The sequence below is a fragment of the Leopardus geoffroyi genome, chromosome E2 (genome assembly GCF_018350155.1).
Source record: "Leopardus geoffroyi isolate Oge1 chromosome E2, O.geoffroyi_Oge1_pat1.0, whole genome shotgun sequence".
Lineage (NCBI taxonomy): Eukaryota > Metazoa > Chordata > Mammalia > Carnivora > Felidae > Leopardus > Leopardus geoffroyi.
The window spans coordinates 2,831,326-2,854,996 of record NC_059335.1 but is presented as its reverse complement, the minus strand read 5'-3'; the positions used below and the strand labels follow the sequence as shown (position 1 = coordinate 2,854,996).

The following is a 23,671-nucleotide window of genomic DNA, read 5'->3' as shown; positions in this document are numbered from 1 at the left end:
GCAGCCACTGTGGAGAACAGTTTGGAGATTCCTCAAGAAATTAAAAACAACAATACCCAATGATCCAGCAATTGCACTACTAGGTACTTACCTAAAGAACACAAAAATACTAATTCAAAGGGACACATGTACCTTGATGTTTATAGAAGCATTATCAGCAATAGCCAAATTATGGAAAGAGCCCAAGTGTCTATCAACCAATTACAGGATAAAGAAGATGTGGTGTATGTATATAGATGATGGATATATATAATAGAATATTACTCAGCCAGAAAAAAAAAAGAAGTCTTGCCATTTGCAAGGACATGAATGGAACTAGAGAGTATAATGCTAAGTGAAATAAGTCAGAGAAAGTCAAATACCATACAATTTCACTCATACGTGGAATTTAACAAAAGAAAGGAGCCAAGGAAAAGAGAGAGAGGCAAGCCAAGTAACAGATACTTAACTATTGAGAACAAACTGAGGAGTAGCAGAGGGTGCTGGCATGGGTTAAATAGCTGATGGAGACTAAGGAGAGCACTTGCCATGATGAACACTGGGTGTCTGAGGCAAGTGTCGAATCACTGTATTGTACACCTGAAACTACTATCACGCTGTATGTTAATCAACTGGAATTTGAGTAAAAAGTTTTAAAATAATTTTTTTAAGAAGAAAATTCCCTGGGCAGAAGAAACCACTTAAATCACATCAGCAAAACTAAATCTACCTTATTTCATGAACATAAGTGAAACTGAAGTTGTTTCTTGTAAACACCTCTGATAACCATAGAAGAAACTTAACGTCGATGGTGAGCACTTATGACAAGCACAGAGTTCTAGAGTCGTTGAATCACTATGTTGTACACCTGAAACTAATGTAACATTGTAGGTTAATCAAACATCAGTTTAAAAATTCAAGAGTTTTTTTTTTTTTTAAAGAAACTTAAGCCATCTTCCTAAAAACGTGTAAGATAATCACTTTGAAACCATTCCCTGACAACTGGAGATCCTCCCCAGAATAACCAGCCATTGTAAAGGTTAAATAACTCCTCATTTTCACTTTATACGCTGTAACGTCATTCACCTGAGCTTCATGAGTTTTGAATTTGAGAGCACCAAGTTCGAAAACCATTCTTAAATGCACAATAAGTTCTTTCTAAATCTATTTTACTAATTTGGTGGTTTTAATTTTGCTATGTCTGCTTTTCTTTTCTTTTTTCTTTTTTTTTTAACACTCCCAATGCCCAGAAATATCCAGACCTGTTAAACAAGAAGCTTTGAAAGACCCAGGAATCCATCTTTTCTTACAATTCCCCCAAATAACTTCCACACGCAGCCAAAATTGAGAGCCAGCGCCTTAGAACACAGTTGAGAATCCCTCAGAGTAGAGAAGCTATAGCTCACCCTTAAAATATCCTCTTTCTAACATTGCAGTCACTAAATAGAAGGATGGTGTCCATGGTAAGGCCACAAGCATGAGTTTCTGGTTAAAAAAAAACAGCGTGGAAAAAAACCTGAGAGAATTGGAAAATTTCAGTAACAACATAAATAACAGGATTTTAAAAATCAAAATGAACAAATTGGCAAGAATGGTAACTCACCAACCCTGACACCAATCTCCTGGGCCAGTTCCTAAAGCAAGCAAGCCAGGGAAGTGGGAAGAGAAGGTCTACACCCACCCAGAGATGGGTGGGCGGGTTAATTCCTCCCCTTTTTATTGACTGAGGTAGGTTCTGGATAACCAGGTTCACAATGGAAGGGAAACACTGCTTCACCTGGGCTTTTGTGCCTCAACAGTTTTTCTCCGCGTAGACCTTTCTTCTCCGGTCTGCTGATAAAAAGACAGTACAGACCCAGCTTGTGATGTTGGAGCTCTTGGGGAATCTGGCAAAGAACCCCCAAAACAATTGACTGGGGCAGTGCCAAAGAAAAAGAACTTCTCTGCTTATAATCTTAACTTCAGATAACCATCTGTTCCATGATCCACATAAGGTGAATATTCCATGCATTCTGCATCAAGGTCTGGCAAGGGGCCTTTTCAGTATAAGAGATTGTGGAGCAGTACAATCATGGGTAAATTTAACAGGTGATGGGATTCACGGAGGCCCTGCCTAGATCCCAAACCCTGAGGTCGCCAGATTTGCTGCACAGCTGCAATCACCTGACATCCCTCACGCTGAGGATTTGCTCTCACCTGCAGGCGCCCTGCTTTCATCAGCAGAGGGTGTGCTCTGGGTATGACTAGTAAATGTAATTCTTCATATTTCACAGATTACAGAAGGAAACAAATATGATCACCTTAACAGATTAAAAAAAGGTAAATCTAGACGATTCCATGTCTATTTGTAGTCTTAGATGTATCTTTGTAAATTAGGAAAGAAAGGAATTTCCTTAACCCATTCCAAAAGAACATTAAAAAAAAAAAAAAAAAAAAAAAAAAGAAAAGTAGCCAAAACCTCATAATGGAAAAATGATGACAGAATACCTTTTAGGATATGAGACAAACATACCCTCTGTCTCCAATCTTATTTCAATGTAGTACTGAAACAGCAGTTGATTCAGTGGGACAAGAAAAGGGACTTGGAAAGAGGAGGCAAATTTGAGAGTATATGAAATTATTTGGTATATCTGTACAAACTCCCTCCCCACAAATCTATGGAAAAACTGTTTGAATTAATACTGTATACTTGAAAGTTGTTAAGAGAGTAGCTCTTAAGTGTTCTCACCACACAAACACCCACAAAAGGTAATTATGAGACGTGGTGGAGGTGTGAGTTGATCCTATGGTGGCAATCATTCTGCAATATATTAGTGTATCGGATCAACATCCTAAGCCCTTCAACTTACACAATGTCCTATGTCAATTATATCTTGATAAGGCTGGAAAAAAAATGTTACTAAGCTTTTAAATGGCACTTTTATGAATATAAAAATTCATGTGTATTTCTATAAATAAATCTAGTTAGAATTTGAAATTTAAAAGGATATCATAAGTCAGTCAGAGACAGATAAATACCATATGATTTCACGCATATGCAAAATTTAAGAAACACAACAGATGAACATAGGGGAAGGGTAGGAAAAAGAAGATAAAAAGACAGAGGGAGGCAAACCATAAAAGACTCTTAAATACAGAGAATGGACTGAGGGTTGCTGGAGGGGAGGTGTGTGTGGGGGGATGGGTTAAATGGGTGATGGGCATTAAAGAGGACACTTGTTGGAATGAGTGCTGGGTATCATATGTAAGTGATGAATGACTAGGTTCTACTCCTGAAACCAATACTAATTGTATGTTTACTAACTTGCATTTACATTTTTTAAAAAATTGGAGATCACTGAACAAAAAAACTTGGCTTTATTGAATTCCATTTCACCTCTTAGTTATCTTGATAGGATCCAAGATTGTATTTGTCTATTTGAAGAACTATCTTCCAACAACTAGTATGGCTTTTTCATCAGATAGAAAACTGTTATCTTGTTTGAGTTAATAATCCTCCAACCACTTTAGTTAGCAGCCTACCATTAAAAGGTATTCTTCTCCTTTTTTTTTTTTTTGACCATTTGTAAACTCTATAATATTCATATGTTGGTACTATTATTGTTGGTCTTTGCAACTGATATTTGATGTTATAAACATGTCTCTTTGATATTCTTCTAGGGCTTATGAACGTCAAGTGTTTTTGAAATTTATATAATATTTAAAATGACACATTGGAAGTAACCTGGAAAAAAAAAGGTGTCGTACACAATAAAAGGCATCCAAGGAAGAAGTAAAACTTGCACTATTTGCAGATGACATATTACTCTATGTAGAAAACCCTAAAGACTCAACGAAAAAAAAAAAAACTAGTAGAACCGATAAATGAATTCAGTAAAGTTGCAGGATACAAAATCAATATGCAGAAATCTGTTGCATTTGCATACACTGTTAATGAAGTAGCAGAAAGAGAAATCAAGAAAACAATCCCATTAACAATTGCATCAAAAAGAATAAAGTACCCAGGAATAAACTTAACCAAGGAGGTGAAAGACCTGTACTCTGAAAACTGTCAATCACTTATGAAAGAAATTAACGAGGACACAAATGGAAAAACATCCCATGTTTATGGATTGGAAGAAAAATATTGTGAAAATGTCCATACGACCCAAAGCAGTCTACAGATTCAATGCAATCCTTATCAAAATACCAACAGCATTTTTCACAGAACTAGAACAAATAATACTAACATTTGGATAGAACCACAAAAGACCCCCCAATAACCAAAGCAATCTTGAGAAAGAAAACAAAACAGGAAGTGTCACAATCCCAGATTTCAGGATATACTACAAAATTATAAAAATTAAAAGAGTATCCTGCTGGCACAAAAATAGACACATCAATTCTGATCAATAGAACAGAGTAAAGAGCCCAGAAATAAACTCATGATTATATCATCAATTAATCTTCCACAAGGGAGGCAAAAATATATAACGTGAAAAGAATCTCTTCAACAAATGGCATTGGGAAAACTAGACAGCTAGATTCAAAAGAACAAAACTGGACCACTTTCTCACACCATACACAAAAGTAAATTCAAAATGGATTCAAGACCTGTGAGATGTAAAACCATAAAATTCCTAGGAGAAAATATAGACAGTACTCTTTCTCACATCAGCCATAGAAATATTTTTCTATATATGTCTCCTCAGGCAAGGAAAATAAAAACAAAATCAAACCATTGGGACGACATCAAAATAAAACGTTTTTGCACATCGCAGGACACCATCAACAAAGCAAAAAGACAACCTACTGACTGGAAGAAGATGCTTGCAAATGATATATCTAATGAGGGGCTAATATCCGAAATATATAAAGAACTTATACAACTCAACACCAAAAATACCCCCAAAGAATCTAGATTAAAATGGACAGAAGACATGAATAGACATTTTCCCGAAGAAGATATACAGATGGCCAATAAACACATGAAAATATGTTCAACATCACTCATCATCAGGGAAATGCGACTCAAAACCACAATGAGATATCACCTTACACCTGTTGGGAGGGCTAGACTCAAAAGGTAAGGAATTACAAGTGTTGGTGAGGATGTGGAGACAAAGAAATCTCTGTGCACTATTGGTGGGAATGCAAGCTGGTGTAGGCACTGTGGAAAACAGTATGGAGATTCCTCAAAAAATTAGAAGTAGAATTACCATATGATAATACCATTTGATATTTACCCAAAGAAAAGAAAAACACCAATTGGAAAAGATTATGTGTACCCCTATGTTTATTGCAGTATTATTATTATTATTATTATTATTATTATTATTGCCAAGATATGGAAGCAATCCAAGCATCCATTGATAGATGAATGGATAAAGAAGATGTGGTACACACACACACACACACACACACACACACGCACATGCACACAGGAATGTTACTTGGCCATAGAAAGGATGAGATCTTCCTATCTGCAGCAACATGGATGGATTAGGGAGTATAATGCTAAGTGAAACAAGTCAAAGACAAATACCATATGATTTCACTCATGCGAAATTTAAGAGACGAATGAATAAAGAAGAAAGAAGACAAACCCAAAAACAGACTCTTAAATATGGATCGCAAACTGGTGTTTGCCAGGTGAGAGGTCGGTGGGGGGAGTGGGTGACATAGGGGAAGGGGATTAAGAGCACACTTCTCATGATGAGCACTGAGGAAGGTACAGAATTGTGGAAGCACTCACTGTACTCGAATTTATAATTGAAAATTAAGAAAGGATGTCCTACTCAATGACAAGAAAAATATAAAATCACAAGAAATAAATCTAATACAATATTATAAGCCTTAATGGATAAAGTATGAAGTTTTATTGATAGACATAAAAATTGTGACAAATGAAGAATTACACTAAGTTCTTGTATGTGAATGATCATTATTATAAGGATGTCAATACTCTCTGTATCCACCTCTATATTCAGTAAATTGCTTATCCCAACAGAAATTTTTATGCAGCCATTCTGAAGTGTATGTAGGAGACAGAGGGGGTTAGTGTAAACCATGCTACTCCCAGAGCACAACAGAGTGTGGGAGAGGGGATGTTGATTGAATTGGGTGGACCTTACAAAGATTTCACTTAAAAGCTCTAGTAATTGGTGACAGACCGTGCACTGGCCTCCAGCCAGAACTGAAGCTACAAGGTGGCATCAACTCGCTCCATCAAATGGTGCCTCAGGCACTGGGACTGTGGCCACCTCCCTCTGCATGACACCCCTGGATGTGGGGAAGGCGCACTTGCAGGCTGTGTCCCTCAGTGGCCAGATAGCTGAGGCCTCCCTCCAGACTCTGGAGCCTCTGCTATGCCAAATTGCTCTCCTCTCTCTGGTCCACAGGGAGGTGCCTCCTATCTGCAGTGGTGTTCTGGAGCCCCTGTACTTGTACCCAAATGGTGCACTCCATGCCACCTCGTTTCAGGACTGTGCTTGCCTCACTGGCATCATGGATACCTCTGTGAAGACTGTAGGACAGAAGAGGACCCTGTGGACTGGCCTCCCAGCCACCCGTGTTAGCCACTGCCATCTCCTTCACTGCCTGTGACCAACTGAAGGCCTTCCTTTGTGGTCAAGCCCTGACTCCTGACTTCTTTGCACCCATGGTGGCTGGCGCACTAGCCCACTTGTACTGGTGCAGACCAAGCTGTAGGCTCAGCCTGTGTCACACCGGGAGCTTGGTGCCTGTGCCCAGCTGCCATGGCTCAGGTGGGCTGGCACTCACTGAGGCCAGAGTCCTGCTACCCTTTGGGATGTGCCCTCCTCAACCCTGTCCTGGTTCAACTACAGCTGGTGAGCAGATGGATGAGTGGGCTCTGGCCAAAACACCAGACATCTGTGGGAATCATCAGCTTTGTGGCTGGCAGCCTCTAAGGGATAGGGGTGGCCATCCTGACTCCATGCCACCTCACAATGGGAGCAGTCGCAGCTGTGAGTGATGTCTGCTGTGGAAGATCCTGGCTGAGCCAGGCACCACGGGACTCTTTGCAGGCTCTGTTCCAGCGGTCATCAAGGCCACCCCCTCCTGTGCCATAATGATCAGCACTTATGAGGTTAGCAAAAGCTTCTTCCAGAGGCTCAACAGAGAACAGCCTCTGGACTCTTAAAAGGAGCCAGAGGACAAGGACCACATCTCTTCCATGGTTGAGGGTGGGGCAGAAGAAGACTGAGCCAAGGGCCTTGTCCTCAGCACTGAGGGGAGGGGCCTCATTTCCCTTCCTTCTCAACTATGAGCTCCTGGGGTAGGGAGCTGTCCCTCTAGGCCTGCTCTGGCCCCCCTAAAACAGCTTTCTTCCTTCTGTTCCTCATTCCCAAGCCCCAAAGATAATCACATTTCCGCCCCCACTCCCACCAAGTTCAAGACCAAATCTGCTAACTTCCCCCTCCCTTCCCAAAAGTTTCCTGTGTGCTTGCTGTAGCTGGGTCTGCCCATATCCCCACCCCTACCACCCCCCACCCGGAGCCACAAAACTCTGGGCCTGGTGTAGTCTGTACCCATCCCTTGAGTCTATTCCTTGAGTCTAAAGATGATGAACTTCCACAAACAAAAACAAAACAAAAAAAGGAAAAAAGTCTATAGTAATTAAGACTTATTGGGACATGGATGGACAAATGAATCAATAGAACAAAAGATCCCAGAAGCAAAGGCAATCAATATAAAAAGTTGCTTCTTAACAGATTGCTGTGCAGCAGGAAAGGCAAACTATTCATTAAATGGACATCCAGATGGCCAACTGACACATGAAAAAATGCTCAACATCACTCATCATCAGGGAAACACAAATCAAAACCACAATGAGACACCACCTTACACCTGTCAGAATGGCTAACATTAACACCTCACGCAACAACAGATGTTGGCAAGGATGTGGAGAGAGAGGATATCTTTCGCATTGTTGGTGGCAATGCAAGCTGGTGCAGCCACTCTGGAAAATAGTATGGAAGTTCCTCAAAAAATTAAAAATAGAACTAACCTAGACCCAGCAATTGCACTACTAGGCATTTATCCACAGGATACAGGTGTGCTGTTTTGAAGGGACACATGCACCCCCATATTTATAGCAGCACTATCAACAATAGCCAAAGTATGGAAAGAGCCCAAATGTCCATCAATGGATGAGTGGATAAAGAAGATGTGGTGTATATATATATATATATATATATATATATATATATATATATAATGGAGTATTACTCGGCAATCAAAAAGAATGAAATCTTGCCATTTGCAACTACATGGATGGAACTGGAGGGTATTATGCTAAGCAAAATTAGTCAGAGAAACACCAATATCATATGACTTCACTCATATGGGTACTTTATGAGGCAAAACAGATGAACATAAGGGAAGGGAAACAAAAATAATATAAAAATGGGGAGGGGGGAAACAGAAGAGACTCATAAATATGGAGAAGAAACTGAGGGCTGCTGGAGGGGTTGTGGGAGGCTAAATGGGTAAGGGGCATTAAGGAATCTACTCCTGAAATCATTGTTTCAGTATATGCTAACTAATTTGGATGTAAATTTTAAAAAATTAAAATTAAAATTAAAAAAAATTAAAGGCAAAAAAATTTAAAAAATAAAATAAAATAAATGGAGCTAGTACTTTTTTTGATGTTAATTGAAAAATAAAAAAGATCCCTTCTCCCTATCCTAGATGAATGGGATTCATGTGGATGAATACTTCTGTGTGAAAAGCCAAACTATCATCTTCAAAGACAATATAAGATACCCATTTGATTTGGATTAGGGGATGTTTATTTTGGGGAAATGGAATGATTTATTCTTAAACAAGACTCACAAAATAAACCTGGATAAGTTTGATTTCATTGAAAGTAAAAACTGTTCAGCAAATCATCCTATGAGAAAGAAAGAAAAGTACAAACCACAAACTGGGAGATTATGCTATGTTACTGGCCAAGCACCATTATCAGAAAACATAGGCACTTCTGCGTGCAAACAAAAGTAAGAAATAACCAAAGAAAGTAGAAACAAAGTGACAAAAAGGCATTTCTCTCTCTCTCTCTCTCTCTCTCACACACACACACACACACACACACACACACACACACACACACCACAAAAGGCAAGAAATGTCCCCTGGACATGAGAAAACTTCTGACCTTTATTAGTAATCATGCAAAGGCAAAGGGAAGCAACAACGAAACACCCAATATTTAGCAAGTATTTTTGAAGTTTGACATCATCAGGAGTGAGCAGAGATGTGCAGCCATGGGGACATTCATCTATGTCGGATGGTAATGTAACCTGGTTAAAACACTTGGAAATAGGCATAGACGGGAGTGGTCTGGGCATCTTACATTAACCTGGCAATTTCACTCTCAAATAATTCTACATTCTGACACATGTGGACCAGGGGATATGTTCAAGGATGTTCAGCACAGCGTTATTCATCTTAGCAACAATTGAGAAACAAAAACTATCACCAACAGAATGGATAAGCTGTGACATATTCATACACATAGATACTTTAAGGCAGTAAAAAAATAAATAAACCACAGCTAAAACAAATTTAATGTTGGTAAATTTCAAGAACGTAATGGTAAGTGAAAGAAACAAGTCATAGAAGGACAAATGCTCCCTAATTCAAAATCAGGGAAAACTAAACATATCTCTTAGGGGAGCATCTACCAAAGGGAAAAATAAAAACAAGGTTGAGGGGAGTAATTGATACCAAAATTACTTCATTTGGCAACTATTGAGGGTGGAAAGGGCATGCAGTTGGGGCTGGGTAGACAGAACCTGCAAAGGTCCTTATAATGTCTATTTCTTTTTTTAATGTTTATTTTTGAGAGAGAGAGAGAGAGAGTGCACAAGCAGGGGAGGGGGCAGAGAGAGGAAGACACAAGATCCGAAGCGGGCTCTGCGCTGACAGCAGAGAGCCCAATGTGGGGCTCCAAATCATGAACCGTGAGATCATGACCTGAGCCAAAGTCGGACACTCAACTGACTGAGCCACCCAGGTGCCCCTATGTCTTTCTTTTTTTTTTTTTAATTTAAAACAATTTTTTTAACATTTATTTATTTTTGAGGGACCGAGAGAGACAGAGAGTGAGTGGGGGAGGGGCAGAGAGAGGGAGATACAGAATCCAAAGCAGGCTCCAAGCTCTGAGCTGTCAGCACAGAGCCTGAAGCAGGGCTCGAACTCATGAACCTGTGAGATCATGACCTGAGCCGAAATTGGGTGCTTAACCGACTCAGCCACCCAGGGCTCCCATAATGTCTATTTCTTAATCAAGGTTCTAGACCACAGATATTTGTGTTCTGTTTATGGTTATTCCTCAAGTTTTCCATTATACTGTCTACACTTCTTTATATGCATAATGTATTTCACACCCCCCCAATAATAGTACTTAATTTATAGGGTTCTTAAAAGGAAAAACCCAAATTACAATTAGAAAAAGGATAGGCTTTGGCATATTGAAGTTTCCAGTGAACTTCAGAGATGGTTGTGATGAATACAAGGAATCCCATGGCAGAGTGAAAATCATGCTCAATGATGAAATACTGACCTCACACCTGAAAACCTTAACACCTGTTCCACATCCTCAAAACTACATTAGCCACTGGTCATTGGGTTTCTTTTGGGTGTTGGACATAGTGGTGACAGAAAAGTGATCAGGACGCACTGACGTTCCTCAAGGAGCTTAGAATGGAGGAAGGAAGTGACTGTTTAATTTCATAGTCATTTGCATTGCAAAGAGAGTAATCCTCATTCCCTAGGTTACCCAGTTTGGAGAGACTGGAGGAGCTTCCTCATGAATCCTAAATCAGAACCATTCTGTAGGACACCAGCAACAAAGAACTAGACCAGCACCCAAGGTGGGAAAATTTTTTTTTGAAGAATTTCGTTTTACCTATTTTCTGGCATGGTCATCGAAAGCCCTCTTGAGCCAATGGGAAGGGAGTGATTCACTGGCCAATCAAATGGGTCCAGACCCTTTTTCCTGCCAGTTTCAGCTGCTATTCATTAGGACCAACCAGGAAGGCCTGCAGGGGTGAGTCAGCACGCCTTGCTGTGTCTCTTCTTTAAACATTTATTTCTTGCATTACAGTGTCTTCATTTTCTCCTCTTTGTCCTGCTTCTTTTCTTGACGAACCAGAAAGGATTCCTAGTGTCTTTACTCTGTGGTCCTGGATTTTGACTCTTTAAGGTCAGTTAAAAGACCGTTGTGGTGATGATGTTCGACGTCTCTGTTTTTAAGCATGCTCTATTCAAGTGCCAGGTGTCCAACAGTTGCTAGCTCTTGATGCACAACAGAGCCAGGCGTCGAGACGGTGTTCCCCCCTGTGTTCCCTGTCATCCTCCCTCCATGTATGTCTCTGTTCAAATTTCCCCTGTTAGTAAGGACACCAGACCCACTGGATTAACAGCTCATTCCACTCCAGTATGACCTCTTTTTAACTAATTGCATCTGCAATGACCCTATTTTCTGGGGTGCTGGGGGTTAGGGGCTTCACCGTATGACCTGTGAGGGGGATACAATTTAACTCCTAATGCATCTAGTATTATTGCATTGGAGACAGAAAAGTTATCTCTGTTGACTTAATGTTGGGGGTAGAGAAGTGTGTGCATGTGCATACATTTGGGTGGATACTTAATTTTTTTTTAATGTTTATTTTAGAAAGCACACGCATGCGTTTGAGCAGGGGAGAGGCAGAAGATCCAAAGTGGGCTGTCAGTACAGAGCTTGACGTGGGGCTCCAACTCACTAAGTTGTGAGATCATGACCGAGCCAAAGTCCAACACCAACCGACTGAGCCATCCAGACACCCCCTGGGTGGACATTTAAAATCTGACTCATACCAAATTTGAATGCAATCAATCCCCTCACTTTCATGGTTTCTGCCCATGTTAAGATTTCAGCCTTTGGTAAGAGGCTGACCTCTGATCTTACAAGCTCTGTCTTCCAGGCATGAAAATTCCAGCTAGCTTCTTGTTTCCTGTAGAAGGGCTCAGAGCCAAGTGCCAGCAAGGTTCTTGCCCAGTCAAAGCCACTCTTTAGGTCAGTGGTTCTCAAATTTGGGTGCATCAGAATCAACTGGAGGCTTTAACAGGTGTCTGTACTTTACTCAATTTATTAGGTGTAGGGATGGCACTGCGGATTTACATTTCTACAAATTGCCTGGTGGTGGTGATGTCATTTAGAGAACCACTGCTTTAGAGTCTGTTCCTCTGTGGGTTTCAGGACTCAGATGTGCCTGTGACTCGAGATTTGACCAAAAGTTGGAATACCTAAGTGGCTCAGTCAGTTAAGTATCCGACTCTTGGTTTCGGCTCGGGTCATGATCTCATGGTTTGTGGGTTTGAGCCCCGAGTCTGGCTCTGCGCTGTCAGTGTGGGGCCTGCTTAGGATTTCTTTCTGCCCCTCTTCCCCTCAAAATAAATAAATAACTAAACTTAAAAAAAAAAAAAAGAAAGGAAAACAAGATTTGACCAAAAGCAGGCTTTTTAAAACACCATTGGGCAAAATCTCCCCAGGAAGAAGCCATTGAATCTCCTTGAAAGCCATCTTTTTGTTCTTATATTCTCATTCTGTGTACTAAACAATTTATCCTAATTTTTAGATATTTAATGCTATTAAGATTTAAGTTTTTATCCAAATCACCTGAGCTATTTTGGTGGTAAATCCTATCTTAGGGCCACTCATGAGTAAAGTGGTTTTATTTTTTGTTAAGTTTCCATTGTGTAGTTTGAGATTTTTGCTGATTTTTTTTATTAATGAGATCCAATTTTGTTGTCCTAGGAATGGAGTAGATGGTCTCTCTGCTATTGTTTTTTTTTTCTTTTTATACTAAGACTTGTTTTACAGCCCAGGGCATAAACAATTGTGAGTATTCTGTGTGTGCTTAAAGAGAATGTTTCCTCAAAAAAAAAAAAAAAGTTTCCTCATTGTGTAGAGGACTCTATAAATATCCATTAGATGATGTGCTAATTTTTATCTATTTATATCAACATTAACTATTGGTCCACCTTGGCTACTTTTTTTTTTCATTTTAGAATAGTTTCACACTTACAAGAAAATGGTAAATACAGTACAGAGAGTTTCTATGGATCCTGTGTCCCGGTTTCCCTCTTGTTAACATCTTCCATTAATATGGTACATTTCTCACAACTAATAACCCAATATTGATGGATTAACATTAACTAAAGACCATACTTCCTTTGGATTTCCTTTGTTTTTATCTAATTTCTTCTTCTGTGCCAGGATCTCATCTAGGATACTACATGATGCTTAGCTGTTATGTCTCCTTAGGTGCCTCTAAACTATGACACTCTCTTAAAGTCTCCTTGTTTTTGATAATGTTCACAGTTTTGATAAGGTCACATAAGTTGTAGAATGTCATTCCCATTGGGTTTGCATGATGTGTATCTCATGATTAAACTGGGGTTTGAGGAAGAATCAAGAGGTAGTGCCATGCTCGTATCCTATGCTATCAGCATAATCTACACTGATGTTAACCTTGATCACCTACCTTAGGTGTGTTAGTTTTCTCCACTGTAAAATTACCTCCCTCTGCCTTTTCTATATTGAACTTTTTTTTTAACGTTTATTTATTTTTGAGACAGAGAGAGACAGAGCATGAACGGGGGAGGGGCAGAGAGAGAGGGAGACACAGAATCAGAAGCAGGCTCCAGGCTCCCAGCCATCAGCCCAGAGCCCGACGCGGGGCTCGAACTCACGGACCGCGAGATCGTGACCTGAGCTGAAGTCGGACGCTTAACCGACTGCGCCACCCAGGCGCCCCTATATTGAACTTTTAAAAGTTGTTATTTAAATTCCAGTTAGTTAACATACGATGTAATATTATTTTCAGGTGTACAATATAGTGATTCAAAACTTCCATATAACAACTGGTGCTCATCACAATGAGAGATTTTAAAACTTATTTTTAATGTTTATTTATTTTTGAGAGAGAGAGACAAGAGTCTGAGCAGGGGAGGGACAGAGAGAGAGGGAGACAGAATCTGAAGCAGGCTCCAGGCTCCGCACTGTCAGCACAGAGCCTGATGTGGGGCTTGAACTTATGAACTGCAAGATCATGACCTGAGCTAAAGTCCGACGCTCAACCAACTGAGTCACCCAGGCACCCTTCAATGAGTGATTTTAAAAAAGTCAGAAATGTGATACACACACACACACAATGGAGTACTACTCAGTGATCAAAAAAATGAACTCTTGCCATTTGCAACATCATGGATAGAACTAGAGGGTATTATGCTAAGTGAAATAAGTTGGTCAGAGAAAGACAGGTATTATATGATTTCACTCCTATGTAGAATTTGAGAAACACAACGGATGAACATAGGGGAAGGGAAGGGAAAATCAGATAAAAACACAGAGGGAGACAAACCATAAGAGACTCTTTTTTTTAAATTTAATGTTTTTATTTATTTTTGAAAGAGAGACCGAGTGTGAGGCAGGGAGGGGCAGAGAAAGAGAGAGAGGGAGACAGAGAATCTGAAGCAGGCTCCAGGCTCTGAGCTGTCAGCATAGGATCACAGGGTCATGACCTGAGCTGAAGTTGGACGTTTAACTGACTGAGCCACCCAGGAGCCCCAGGAGACTCTTAAATAAAGAGTACAAACTCAGGGTTGCTGAAAGAGAGGTGGGTGGAGGGATGGGTTAAATGGGTAATGGGCACTAAGGAGGGCACTTTTTGGGATGAGCACTGTGTGTCATATATAAGAGATGAATCACTGGGTTCTAATTCTGAAGCCATGACAACACTGTATGTTAACTAACTTAAATTTAAATTTAAAAAAGTCACTACATACATCCTGCACTTAAAAAGTCAGATTTGGGGGTACCTGGTTAGTCTCCAACTCTTGATCTCAGCTCAGGTCTTGATCTCGGAGTCATGAATTTTTTGTGCTAATTTTTATATATTTATATCGACAATAACTACTGGTCCACCTTGAGTACTTTTTTTTTTTTCGTTTTAGAATAGTTTCACACTTAAAAGAAAATGGTAAATACAGTACAGAGAGTTTCTATGTATCCTGTGTCCCGGTTTCCCTCTTGTTAACATCTTCCATTAATATGGTACACTTCTCACAACTAATAACCCAATATTGATGGGTTCAAGCCCTATATTGGGCTCTGTGCTGGGCATGAGGCCTACTTAAAAAAGTAGAGCTTTACCTCCTATCTCCTTAAAGGAGGATTCATATAAATTATTTGAAATTCTTCTATATGGGATGTTTGTCTTTTCTCCCCATTTATTCAATTATTGGTATGGACTCATGAACACTTATTTACGTGTTGGTTATAATCCAGTAACATTATCTACTTTTTTTGCTGAAACTGTTCGAGCTTTAGATATTAAGAGCTCTTAAAGTTGGCTTCCATGTCCTTTGACCTACATTATAATTTTTGTTTTTATTTCTGGCATTCCTTATGTTTAGATGCTATAAATGCCCCAAGCTCATCTTTTATATTCCCTGCCCCAGCATCAATCACTTCCCCCAAGGAGCCCTGGTTCTTTTTATTAGAAAATGATCTTAGAAACCAAACTCTGGACACTGAGTATGCTCACTGCTGCTGGGGTATCTGCCACAAAGTGCCACAGACCAGGTAGCTTAAACAACATAAATTATTTTCTCACGGTCTGGATGCCAGAATGTCCAGATCAAGGTCCAGCAGGGGTGGTTTCTAGTGAGCTCTCTGTTCTTGGCTTGTGGATGGCCATCTTCACTCTGTGTCCTCACATATTCAGGGGAGGGGGGCTCTCTGGTGTCCCTTCTAGTATGGCCACTAATTGTATGGCATGAGGTCCCCATCCTTATGACCTCATTTAACCAAAATTACCTCCATAAAGATCCTATGTCTAAATATAGTCACAGTGGTGGGGGGTTGGGCTTCAACATATGAATTTGGGGGGGATACAAACATTCAGTCCATAACAGTCCTCTCAGTGGACAGAGCAAGTGAATGTATAGGTGTATAAGAGCCTGTGTGTGTATAGAATTTTCTATAAATATTGATCTGCATTATAGAAGCTAAACCTTAAGTGCACACTGATGTCTCCTGCTCGAATCCAGTATCCCATGGATCATTATAAGCTCTCCTTGGCTTATCTCTAGCATTCTCCTCTAGCTTGGAGGAATCCAGCCCTCTATTTGCTTATTTGTGCAGTCCTGTGATTCATGGTGGCAGTTTTGGGTTGTTAACCTGTGCCCTCATGGCAAACAACCTGAACAACTCAAGTGCAGTGCTTATGTACACTTCCTTTTGTCAATTCTGTCTCATTTCCTAAGTTACTTAGATCAACACTCTGTGCTCCCATCCCTTTCAGTGAAGTTATATCATACATTTGTAATACGACAAAATGTTTGTAACAGTTGGCTTTCCCTCCTGGGTCTGTAGATATACTAATTTTTTTTTGTTTGTTTGTTTGAACACATTAAGGGTCACTTTATGCTGTTGGATTCCATAGGTTTTTGTTTTTGTTTTTGTTTTTTTTGAGAGCGAGAGAGAGAGAGAGCACGTAGGAGCAGAGGGAGAGAGAATCTTAAGCAGGCTCTGTGCTCAGTGCAGAACCTGACACAGGGCTTGATACCATGACCTGAGTTGGAATCAAGTTGGATGTTCAACCAACCAAGCCACCTAAGCATCCCAGATTCTATAGGCTTTTACAGATGCACAGTGTTATGTATCCACAATCATAGTGTTATACGAATAGTTTCACTGCCCTAAAAAACCAACCCTAAACCAACCCTAAAAAACCAACCCTAAACCAACCCTAAAAAACCAGCCCTACATCCTGTGCTGCACGTATTCACCCTCACTCCCACCCCTGAATCTGTGGCAACCACTGATCTACTTACCCTCTCTCTAATTTTGCCTTTTCCAGGATGTCCTATAAATGGAATCACACATGTATATCCTTCTCAGACTAGTTTATTTCACTTAGCAACGTGCATCTAAGACTTATCCGTGTTTTTGCATAGAATTATAGTTTATTCTTATTGCTGAATAGTGTGTTATTGTATGGGTGTACCACAGTTTATTTACCCCTTTGTCTATTGAAGGACCTTTTGGTTCCTTCCAGTTTGGGGTGATTATGAATAAAGCTGTATAAGTATTCGCATATAGTTTGTGTGGAAAAAGTTTTTCAAATCACTTGTGTAAATATCTAGAAATATGTTTTCTCAACTGTATGGTAAGAGTATTAGCCAAACTATCTTTCAAAGTGTCCACAATACCAGCAACAAAGGAGAGGCCCTATTACTTCATATTCTCAACATCAATTGATGTGGTCAGTCTTTTTAATTTTAGCCATTTTATTTTATTTATTTTTTTTTATTTTTTTTTCAACGTTTATTTATTTTTGGGACAGAGAGAGACAGAGCATGAACGGGGGAGGGGCAGAGAGAGAGGGAGACACAGAATCAGAAACAGGCTCCAGGCTCTGAGCCATCAGCCCAGAGCCCGACGCGGGGCTCAAACTCACGGACCGCGAGATCGCGACCTGGCTGAAGTCGGACGCTTAACCGACTGTGCCACCCAGGCGCCCCAATTTTAGCCATTTTAATAGTGCCTGATGGCATCTCATCAGTGTTTTGATTTCATTTTCCTAATGACAAATGATGTTAAGCATCTCTTCATATTGTTTTTTTTTTAAATTGGCATGTAGTTGACACACACTGTTAAATTAGTTTCATGTGAACTAGCTCATGTTACATTAGCTCATGTGATGCTATGCTCACCCCAAGTGTGGCTACCATCTGTCACCAGATAACGCTACTATAATCCCATTGACTAAATTCCCTATGCTATACCTTTCGTTCCCCTGCCTTACTCATTCCATAACTGGAATCTTGTTCCTACCACTCCTCTTCACCCATTTTACCAATCTCCCATACCCTCCCCTCCAGCAGCTATCAGTTTGTTCTGTGTTTATGGGTCTCTGTAGACTCCACCTATGAGTAAAATCCTATGGTGTGTCTTTCTCTGTCAGACTTATTTCACTTAGCATAATACCCTCTGGGTCTATCCATGTCCTTGCAAAGGGCAAGATTTCATTTTTTTTTTTATGGCTGATATATTACACTGTGTGTGTGTGTGTGTGTGTGTATACACATACATACCACATCTTTATTCATCCATTGATGGATACTTGGGTTGCTTCCATATCTTGGCTATTGTGAATAATGCTGCAATAAACATAAAGGTGCATATATCTTTTCAAATTAGTGTTTTTGTTTTCTTTGAGTAAATACCCGGTAGTAGAAATGTTGGATCATATGCTAGCTTTTTTTATAATTTAGATATCCATACATTGAGATATAATTGACATACAATGTTGTTTTAGATATAAAACATACATGTTTAGATATAAAACATAATAATTTGATATATGTATACATTATGAAATGATTGCTACAATAAGTTTAGTTAACATCATTTACCTAACATAGTTACAACTTTTTTCTTGTGATGAGAATTTTTAAGACTTACTCTCTTAGCACCTTTCAAATATACAATCCATATTTGTTAACAATAGTCCCCATGTTGTACATTATAAGTGAAATATATCAGAAAGAGACAAATACTCTGATATCATTTATGTAGAATCTTTAAAAAGTGCTAATATATGGTATTTTTAAAAAAATTTTTGAGGAACCTCCATACTCTTTTCCATAGTGGTTGCACCAGTTTACGTTCCCACCAACGATGCGCGAAGGGTTCCTTTTCCTCCACATCCTCGCCAACGCTTATTATGTCTTGTCTTTTTGATTCTAGCCATTCTGACTGTTGTAAGGTGATATTGTAGTTTTTTTTAATTTTTTTTTAACATTTATTTATTTTTGAGACAGAGAGAGAGCATGAACAGGGGAGGGTCAGAGGAAGAGGGAGGCATAGAATCTGAAACAGGCTCCAGGCTCTGAGCTGTCAGCACAGAGCCCCACGCGGGGCTCGAACCCACAGACCGCGAGATCATGACCTGAGCCAAAGTTGGACGCTTAACCAACTGAGCCACCCAGGCGCCCCGTGATATTGTAGTTTTGATTTACATTTCTCTCATGATTAGGGATTTTGAGTATCTTTTTATGAATCTGTTGACCATCTGTATGTTTGGGGAAAATGTCTATCCAGTTCCTCTGCTCACTTTTTAAATTGTATTGTTTTTGGTGTTAAGTTGTCTAAGTTTTTTATATATTTTAGATATCAACCCTTTATTGGATATACTGTTTGCAAATATCTTCTCCCATTCGGTAGGTTGTCTTTTTGTTTTGCTGATGGTTTCCTTCACTGTGCAAAAGGTTTTTATTTTGATGCAGTCCCAGTAGTTTAATTTTGCTCTTTGTTTACCATGCCTGAGGAGACATATCTAGAAAATCATTGTTATGGCCACATCAAAGAAATGACTGCCTATGCTCTTCTAGGAGTTTTATGGTATAAAGTCTTACATTTAAGACTTTAATCCATTTTGAGTTTATTTTTGTATATGGTGCAAGTAAGTGGTCCAGTTTCATTCTTTTGCACGTAGCTGTCAAGTTTTCCCAGCACCATTTGCGGAAGAAACTGTCTTTTCCCCATTGAATATTCTTGCCTCCTTTGTCATAGACCAGTTGACCATATAGGTGGGTTTATTTCTGGGCTGTCTATTCTGTTCTATTGATCTATTTTTGTGCCAGTACCATACAATTTTGGTTACTGCAGCTTTGTAGTATATACCTTGAAATCTGGGATTGTGATACCTCCAGATTTGTTCTTCTTTCTTTTTTTTTTTTAATGTTTTTTATTTATTTTTGAGACAGAGACAGAGCATGAGCAGGGGAGGGGCAGAGAGAGAGAGGGAGACACAGAATCGGAAACAGGCTCCAGGCTCTGAGCCATCAGCCCAGAGCCTGACGCGGGACTGAAACTCATGAACCGTGAGATCATGACCTGAGCCGAAGCTGGACGCGCAACTGACTGAGCCACCCAGGCGCCCCTGTTCTTCTTTCTTAAGATCGTTTTGGTTATTGGGGGTCTTTTGTGATTCCATACAAATTTTAGGATTAATCTAGTCCCATGAAAACTGTTGGTATTTTAATAGGGATTACATTGAATCTGTAGATTGCTTTGGGTGGTATAGACATTTTTAATAATAATTCTTCCAATCAATGAGAATAGAATATCTTTCCATTTGTTTTTGTCATCTTCAATTTATTTCATCAATGTTTTAGTTTTCAGAGTACAGGTCTTTCACTTCTTGGGTTAAGTTGATTTCTAGGTATTTTATTCTTTTTGGGGCAATTGTAAATGGGATTGTTTTCTTAATTTCTCTTTCTGCTACTTCATTAGCAGTATACAGAAATGCAACAGATTTCTGTACATTAATTTTGTATCTTGCAACTTTACTGCATTCATTTATTCTAATAGGGCTTTTTTTTCTTTGTGGAGTCTTTAGAATTGTCTATACATAGTATCATGTCCTCTGCAAATAGTGACAGTTTAAGTTCTTCCCTACCAATTTGAATGCCTTGTATTTCATGTCTGATTACTATGGCTAGGACTTCCAGTACTATGTTGAATAAAAGTGGTGAGAGTGGACATCCTTGTCTTGTTCCTGATCTTAGAGGGAAAACTCTGTTTTTCACTATTGAGTGTGGTGTTAGCTATGGGTTTTTTATATATGGTTTTTATTGTGTTGAGGTATGTCCCCTCTAAACTCACTTTGTTGAGAGTTTTGGGGCGCCTGGGTGGCGCAGTTGGTTAAGCGTGCGACTTCAGCCAGGTCACGATCTCGCGGTCCGGGAGTTCGAGCCCCGCGTCAGGCTCTGGGCTGATGGCTCAGAGCCTGGAGCCTGTTTCCGATTCTGTGTCTCCCTCTCTCTCTGCCCCTCCCCCGTTCATGCTCTGTCTCTCTCTGTCCCAGAAATAAATAAACGTTGAAAAAAATTTTTTTTAAACTCACTTTATTGAGAGTTTTTATCACAAATGGATGTTGAATTTTGTCAGATGATTTCTCTTTTTTTTTCTTTTAATTTTTTTAAATGTTTTTTTTAAACATTTTTTGCGAGAGAGATTGACAGAGTGTGAGCAGGGGAGGGGCAGAGAAAGAGAGGAAGACACAGAATCTGAAGCAGGCTCCAGCCTCTGAGCTGTCAGCACAGAGCCCGGTGCGGGGCTCAAACCCACCAACCGTGAGATCATGACCTGAGCTGAAGTCAGACACTCAACTGAGCCACCCAGTCTCCCCTCTTTTTTTTTTTTTTTAATGTTTATTTATTTTTGAGAGAGACAGAGTGTGAGTGGGGGAGGGGCAGACAGAGGGAGACAGAATCTGAAGCAGGTTCCAGGCTCTGAGCTGTCAGCACAGAGCTCGATTGTCAGATGCTTTTTCTACATCTATTGAGATCATCATAATTTTTATCCTTTGTTTTATTAGTGTGATGTATCACATTGATCTGCTAATATTGAAACATCCTGTATCCCTGGAATAAATCCCACTTGGTTGTACTGAGTGAGCCTTTTTAATGTAGTGTTGAATGCAGTTTGCTATTATTTTGTTGGGAATTTTTGCATCTATGTTCATCAGGGATATTATATTATAGTTTTTGTGTATGTGTGTATGGCACTTTGATTTTTGGCATCAGGGTAGTGCTGGTCTTGTAGAATGTATTTGGAAGCTTTCCTTCCTCTTTTGTTTTTTAGAATAGTCTGAGGAGAATAGGTGTTTTTTCCTTAATTGTTAGGTAGAATTCACTTGCCAATCCATCTGGTCCTGGACTTTTGTTCATTGGAAGTTTTTTATTGCTGATTCAGTTTCATTACTAGTCATTGAGCTCTTCAGATTTTCTATTCCTGATTCAGGTTTGGAGGATTGTATGTTTCTAGGAATTTATCCATTTCTTCCATGTTGCCAACTTTGTTGCATATAATGTGGTGTTAGTTGTTACTTTCACTTCTTTTTTTTTTATGTTTATTTTTGAGAGAGAGACAGACAGATAGACAGAGACAAAGTGTGAACAGGGGAGGGGCAGGGAGAGAGGGAGACACAGAATCTGCAGCAGGCTCCAGTCTCTGAGCTGTCAGCACAGAGCCCAACATGGGTATCAAACCCACAAATCATGAGATCATGACCTGAGCTGAGGTCAGACACTCAACTGACTGAGCCACCCAGGTGCCCCTTCTTTGATTTCTGATTTTATTTGGATCCTCTTTTTCCTTGATGAGTCTGGCTACAGGTCTGTCAATTTTGTTTTTTTAAAGTACCTGCTCCTGGCTTCATTGATCTTCTCTGCCATTTGTGTATCCTCCTTGGTGAAGTATCTGTTCAGATCTTCTACCTTTTTTTAATTGAGTTTAATTTCTTGTTGAATTTTAAGAGCCCTTTGTATATTCTCGATAGAAATATTTTATCAGGTACGTAATTTTAATAATTTTTCCCCAGTCTGTAGCTTGTCTTTTCCTTACCTTAACAAGATTTTCTCAGAACAAAGGAAAGTCCAGCTTATCATTTTTCTTTTGTGGATCAGGCTTTTTATACTGTATTGGAAAAACTCTTGATCAAACGCAATGTCCTATAGATTTTCTTCTATCTTTTCTTCCAGGATTTTATAGTTTTGAATTTTACATTTAGGTCTGTAATTCATTTGGACTTGATTTCTGTATAAGATCTGAGATCTGAATCTACGTTTTTTTTTTTTTTTTCCATATAGACTTCCAGTTGTCCCAGCACCAGTCGTCGAAAAAAAAAAGTCCTTTCTGCACTGTGCCTTTGTCAAAAAATCAACTGACTGTTTTTGTGTGGGCATGCCTTCTCTACTATCTACTGAGAGATACATAATTTCTCACTGCTTGTAAGTCTTTATTTGCATTGAAATTCAGGATATATCAGGTGAATATAGGTTAAGATTATCATATCTTATGAAATAATTGTTCCATTTTTTTTATAATTTTTTTTCAACGTTTATTTATTTTTGGGACAGAGAGAGACAGAGCATGAACGGGGGAGGGGCAGAGAGAGAGGGAGACACAGAATCGGAAACAGGCTCCAGGCTCTGAGCCATCAGCCCAGAGCCTGACGCGGGGCTCGAACTCACAGACCGCGAGATCGTGACCTGGCTGAAGTCGGACGCTTAACCGACTGTGCCACCCAGGTGCCCCAATTGTTCCATTTTTTATTAGGTAAAGATATCACTATCTGTCTTCTTGATTTTTGCCTTAAAGTTGAACTCATCAGGTACCGTAACTATGTAAGCCTTAACTGGGACATATTTGGCTTATTTAATTTTTTTCAACTGGTTTATACCAGGTATCTATATCTTCATCAGGCGTCCTTTCCTGGATACTAACATTGGATATGTTTTATTATGTATCTCCACCAGGCATTGTCAGAATTAGGGTTAGACAAAATTCTTCCAAGGATTATTTCTTACTTATGCTGAATTTTATTGTCATCCTTCTCATGATCGTTTCAATAAAAAGGTGAGAAGAGATGAGTCTGGTCTAAAGAACTTCCTGCCCTCATCCCCATTCCCCCCAAAACTAGCAAGGTACTATACAAAAACTTAGTTACAATTGATTTTTTTTTTTCTCATAGCTTGGTACTGCCCTGAATTTTTCACAGGTTCCATATATTTCTTGTTACTGGTAATTCTCTCTTTGAAGACTGACATCTCTGTCCTGGTCAAG

General features: G+C 39.5%; 1 pseudogene; it reads left to right on the top strand.

Moving 5' to 3' along the window:
- Positions 1 to 5,673: 5,673 nt before the first annotated feature.
- Positions 5,674 to 7,123, top strand: LOC123578456 (annotated as a pseudogene).
- The last annotated feature ends 16,548 nt before the right edge of the window (positions 7,124 to 23,671 follow it).